Raw genomic sequence first — 6685 nt, forward strand, 5'->3', positions numbered from 1 at the left:
TGCAAAATGGGTCCCTCCCGATGTTGATACATTAACAACAAAGTATTGTTAAAGGTATGCCATTCTGCGAATCAAAGAAATGCATCATCTTGTTTGAATGCTGCCCTGTCGGAAATTCAGGATGCAGAAATAATGTGTTTAATGTAAAAAGTTTAGGCTCTTGTCGTCTGATTGTGTTATGATTGAAATGAGTCAATAAAAGTTGATGCACAGTGAAGCTTACAAAGGCAGTGAACTAGACAACATTAATACTGTACTTCCAGCTGTTCTCTAAAACATCAATAGCTTCTTTCACAGTTGTTAATTGTGGCATAACAGTCTATTTGGACTGAGATGAAATACAACACTTCTCCAGCAGTTACACATACATTTAAAATACTCACCATGGTGTTGTAGCCCATACTGTTTTTGAGATTTTGTGTTGAGCGAGCTCCAGGATTCTACAAAATGCATAAGACATACAAATAGTATTAAATACATGTTTCCATTTTTTGTCCAGCAATGAGTGATGAGCAGCCTCTTGACGATAAAAACCCTTCACTGGTGGTGAAGTTGTTTTTGGTTCTCTTCTTTTTCTATTGTTAAGCTGAAGAACTAATATATAAAAGTCCATTATAAACCATCACTTATATGAAAAGTAGACAGAATCATACGTAATTGCCAAATGTTTGTATTCGCCATTTGGGTGAGAACGTCTGTTGTGTTGTATTCATCACTTTACTGTACAACCAACTGACAAATGTTCTAATATCCATTTATAATATTAGCTGGTGGTCACAGCTTACGGACAGACTTTTCTACTGCAGCAGCAGCAGCTTGGGTTTTTACTATAGTGAGGCAGTTTTATCTGTGAGAAAACAAGGAATTCATAAAGAAAGAGTGTACCTTTTGGATGGGGAAAATCTGGACTGACATCCTACAAGAAACATTTTAAACATACACAAACATGTTTACAGCATTATCAGACAGAATTCTGACATTCTGTATTCATCTATCTAACAAGACAGGGTCTATTAACAGTGTTTCTATGTGGATCGCGGAAGTCATCTGACCAGTCTATGACATCAGTCATCTATGACGACGTCAATACTATGATGTCACTCATCTCCATAATTGGGCAAGGTTTCAGCCGTATCAGACAGACACACAGACCCTCTTCTAGACAGCTCACACTATAGGAGCCATGCCAAAACAAAAAGCAAAAAAAAACATACAAAACTAGAAGACGTGCTCCTCGGAGCACAGGTCTCCGCCAGGTCAGGTAGGTATGATATGAGTGATGTCATCGTGTCATCATGTGTCTCGCTAGCCAACTGGTGACAGACGGACACACACACACACACACACGGACGGACGGACAAACATACTCTCCTCCATGCCTTCGGCCTGGCGGAGACAATAAACAAAAAAAGGCTATGCAACTTACCTGTGTTTCCAGTGACCATCTTTCCACCAACTAGCTTGGAGGCGTCTGCTTCTCAACTAGTGCGTGTTGCAGTGTTGCTATAGTGCCCTAGCAACCAGTCCTCTTCTCTATGCTTGAGCGTGGCAGTATGTGGGCTGAAACTGGAGTCTGTCCATCTCACGTCTTGAGACTTTCGATACAGGATGTTGAATGGAAGGTGATATCTTGAGGTCAGTGTGTGAACAGGACAAACTGTTGCCTGTGTATTAACAGTGAACTGCTGTGTTTGGCAAAGGATTCCAAAAATAAAATGTTCTTTGATGTGATGACAACATATTAGGAATTGTTAAGTTAAATGTTTGGAAATAAAGGAATAAATCTGCTACCAAATTGATTAAAGTTGGTACATATATAGTCCTAATAGTTAAGATGGGTAAATGCAGAGGACAAATTTCATGCATGTTCAAAAATAAATAAAGTGACAAAAAGGTCAAGGTTGTAAATCATCAAAAGTCATCCTATACAATGTCGTCAGAAATAATGACTCTATATGTTGCAAAATTAGTGTCATTATACGATTTCATAAAAATAAACTGCCCAGAAGATATACCAAAACCTTACTACTGTGTTGCCAAAATGCCAGAATTGGTGGTGGTCGTGGAGTATACAAAATACTGTACAGTATATTCACTGAAGGATTAAAATATATTTTAAACAATGGCAAAAGCTTTGAAGTGAAATGACATAAATTACAATCCTACTATAAAATGAAATGAGAATAAAATGAGGAAACCTGTCTGTCCTTTTTTAAATAGTCAATTTAATTGCTCTGAACTTGCACAACATGGGCATTTGTAATATGCAGGGAGAGAGTCGATTATTTTCCCCCAAATTTTGCAGTTCAACTAAAGAGAGACTTCACCACACAGAATGAATGCAAAGATATTTATTACAATAATGTAATTAAAGTAATTTGGTAACATCGAATGCATTAACAATTTGGCGCGGGCCCCATCGAAGGAGAATCGATGTGTAGCTTCACATCAGATCCTGCCTGATGAAAGGCAGGGGGCTCCGAAGCCCGCCCCCGTAGATAGGGCCTCCTGGTGGTTCCTGCTGCTGGGCGGTGTTGGGGAGGTGGCGGGTGATCTGAACAGATAGCATGAGAGAGTTAGGGAAGGAGGAGGCATGTTTTAAAGGAACACAGACATGAGCTGAACTGATATGATTGGAACAGAGCCAAATTGGGTTGATAGGAGAGGAGTGTTCTGAGTAACAGTTCGTTCAGACTCTCTGTTGAACTGTCGTTATAAAAACTCCTATTTAATTAGCATTTCTGTGAACTCAAACTGCTGTGCGTGGAGCCATGGGGAGTGAATCAGAGGAGCAGTGCTGCACACACATCACCAGGGAGAACACCAACGGGGAGAGAGAACTGCCTCAACAGCGCAAAGTTATAAAGGAAAGGACTAGCACAAGAAGCATAAGCAGCAAAGCTGGGCTACACAAACATGTATGTGTGTGGTCAATAAAGCACAAAAGCTTTTATTACAAAACTGTCATCAATTGTATTGGCCACAACGCCCAGTAGCACTTAAAACAACTTGGCCTGAGGGAGGCACTAGAGAAAATGCCATGGAGTCACCAGAATCAGAATCTTGCAATCTATCTATTATGAGATATCTTGTTTGCACAGTTGATATTTTGGCCTGAGGGTGTCACTAATGGAAAGGTCATGGGATTACTCAAACCTCTGGGGAGACTGTACTCAGCAAGTTACATGGCAATCCACCAACTAGTCACGTCACATTCATTTGTATATGCAAAGTGAAATAGATGTGTGTGTATGTTTCTGTATGTCTATCTGTCCTTTTTACCACTTTGTTGGACAGTAAGTAGTGTACCACAAAGGGGAGGCGGGGGTGTGATCCAGCCAGAAGCTCGTGCAGATGTTTCTTAGCCAAGGGGAACTGGTCCTTGTTGGAAGCGTCTACACAACAAACACCAGCACCACAGCGTTGGGCATGTATTTCTTCCAGTAGGGCCACAGGTCATCTCGCCCTCCAACTAAATGACATAAGAGAGAACAGAACATAAGAGTTAACCACTAAATGGACCCGAGTTGGCTCTGTACTTGATCTCCTCTTGCTTCCTTCTACAATAAATCTCTTCGCCAGAAATAGCCAATCTACAAGCTCACAACGATCATGTAGTTTGGTTATTTCCAGTGAATGTTCCCCTGAGAATAAGGGGCTCCAGGGGTTAAGTTATGTAATAATTGAGTTTGACTGGCTATGCTAACATTAGACTTCATTTGATTGTCAGGGTCCCTACAGCCGATTTATTAAATAATTCCAGTCCCCAGTGTCAGCATTATGATGTCAGACCACTGGGTTCTCCTAATACAGATACTATGAGACACTTTTGATTATAAAGAAAGAAACATCCCTAAAATGGTAGGTCAGTATTAAACATAACCAGCAGAGTTGTATTAAAACGCTTTCATCCAGCCCACAATGATAAAAAGAAAAGAGATTTCGTTCAATTGGCAAACTTTGAAAGCTGAGAGGGGACAGTGTCGAGGAGACGGGGGAAAGGCATCGATGGGATTCAAACCTAGGCCAGCTAAGGACAAACGTGAGCCTGGAGTCAAGTGACTTGAACACCATCACCATCAACGGACATGAATTTGTGTCTCTTTCCAATACCAAGTATTGACTTACTCTCTAGGAACTCAATCTGCAGGTCCTCTCTGTTGATGGAGACAGCATTGAATCCATCTATCCACAAGTTTCCTAGGGCATGGTGGGCATCACTTCCTGTCGATTTGATCAGGTATCAGGGATCAACAGGAAGTGATGCCCACCACGCCCTAGGAAACTTGTGGATAGGGACCACATCATGCTCCAACTCACCAGGCGTCTACACAAGAATGCTACGATTAGTACTTGATCTCAAATGGGAGGACCACATCAGAAATGTGGACCTCTATGGTGGAGGCCTCCCGCGGGTCACGGACAAGGTCAGGAAGAGATGGATGAGGTCGGCTGGGCACTGTATCAAGCACCTGGAACTGACAATGTGGGAGCCAACCAAATTCACAGCTAGGAGGGGCAGGGGGCACACCCTGTGCGTGAACACACTGCAGTGTGACAGCGGAGCTAGCAACACTGCTGAGCTCCAGACCCTGATGCTGGATAGGAGGGAGTGGAGGCCGGCGATCGAGGAGTCCCCAGTTGGTGTCAGCTAGTGCGCACCATCCCATCGCATCGCATCGCATCATCGGTGCGCTGTGCATAGAGGCAAAGAGATGGCATTGTGTATTAATACTGGTGGGGTCTTATACTCTAATAATCTCATCATCGCCTACTGGTACCCAAGAATTACCCTGGCCAATGCGTTAATTCTTGCAGCTCTCAGGCACGTATTGTTAGCAAAGCAGTGCGGCATGTGCGCTCGGCACTTCTGGGTCATGTCTGAAACGCGTCTGATGGAATCACAAGCATTGTCAAGTGGCTGCAGTCAGGTGCAGAGCGCAGCGCTAACACACCCGGTGGAATCTCAGCGAAAGTTTATTTAACTCGTGAAATGGGGCAAGCTGTAAATCTGGGAGGGCCTTGCCCATCCGTAGATCCACCCCTGCTACAAATTAACTAGGATAATGATAATGAATTTATTTATATAGCACATTTCCAGACAAGTCACAAAGTGCTTTACAGAGCAGACTAAAAAGAACAATCATGATAAAACTTTGGATAGAAGCTGTTACAGACGATAAAGCAAGTGGCATACATACATACAGATATACTCAAATAAAACAAAAATTACAGTAAAATTTAAGAAAAGGCCTTAGTAAAGAGATAGGTTTTCAGAAGAGTTTTAAAAGATGATACTGAATTTGCACGTCTTAGGGTGACAGGTAGGGCGTTCCAGAGCTTGGGGGCCCGGACTGAAAAAGCTCTTCCACCCTTTGTGATGAGCTGGGGTGTGGGGGTCTCCAGGAGGGCTTTATCCGAGGATCTGAGGCTGCGTACAGGCCTATAAGGTTCCAGCATGGCAGAAATGTAAAAGGGGGCAGGTACACATCAAACCTGCCATCTGTCTAAATAGCATAATATCTAAATAAATTGCATCTGTGGACAAGCAAACAAAACACGTCTAGCATACAAAAAACTACTGAGGTTTGTTTGGAGTGCCCTAATGCATATCAAGCTGGGGGTCCTCTAAATAAATTTACAAAAGTTTGAGAACCCCCAGCTTGATATGCATTAGGGCCACGGACCCCCAATGACGTCTGAGTGTACAAATGGAAACAAATGCACCCTAATGGGTCCATTTGGTTCCATTTGTACACTCTCAGTTACAGACATTAAAGGCTCCATTTGGTTCCTAACTAAAACAAATATTTAGCTGGGGACCCCACTTTGAGAACCACTGGAATAGAGGACTGAATGATTATAATATTTCCTAGAATTAGTAGTCTCACATTTGAGTGTTGCACCAGGTCCTACTTATCTGTAATGATTGCCAGACTGCCACTCCAGGTTTAAGTATAGTTTCCCAGTGGACATCACTGCAACAATTTAAAAATCAATATCTTGTTTTGTGTTGAACTTCTGAAATATCCCCAACATGATTCTTTCGGGGACACTTTTTGTGGTAAATTGGAGAAATGTTATTGATCACTTATTGATCATCATTGTTATTCCAACTGACTAAATCTTAAAAGCAGAATCAGTAGACAGATGTTTACCTGGTCAGCCTTCTTCTCATTGTTAACTCAAGTCATATCATAGCGATCATCAGGCTACAAATCTAGAAAGACAATTACACAGATTTAGATGGTAATCAGCAAGGAGAGAAATCACCCCAATTTATCTCGAGAGACTACTGTATTGATTTCCCTCAATGTGGTGTGTGGAGAGACAACACAACAAGGCAGTTAAAATAAAAGAGCTGAATGCTTGGTGCAATACAGCCTTGAGGCAAAATCTATCAGCTTTGGCCTTTGGCCAAAAAAAAACAAGGTCAAGTCCTTAGCTCCAAAGTTTACAATATTGAGTGAAGACTACAAAAAAACTATGGTCATAATAAAGTTACAAGTTCCAGCGGTCTCCGTTGGATCGGAGTCGTTGTGGTTGTTAACGAAGTGTGACATGTTCCATTTGTGATCATCACATCCATGCTGTGTATAAACACAGCTTGCAGACATGCCCACTTAGAATCCTGGCTTAGTTACTAGGATAAAGAGTGCTAATAGAGCTGGCTTATCATTAAAGG

This window comes from Gymnoscopelus braueri (assembly GCF_963280865.1).
Source record: "Gymnoscopelus braueri genome assembly, chromosome: 20".
In the NCBI taxonomy this organism is placed as follows: Eukaryota; Metazoa; Chordata; class Actinopteri; order Myctophiformes; family Myctophidae; genus Gymnoscopelus; species Gymnoscopelus braueri.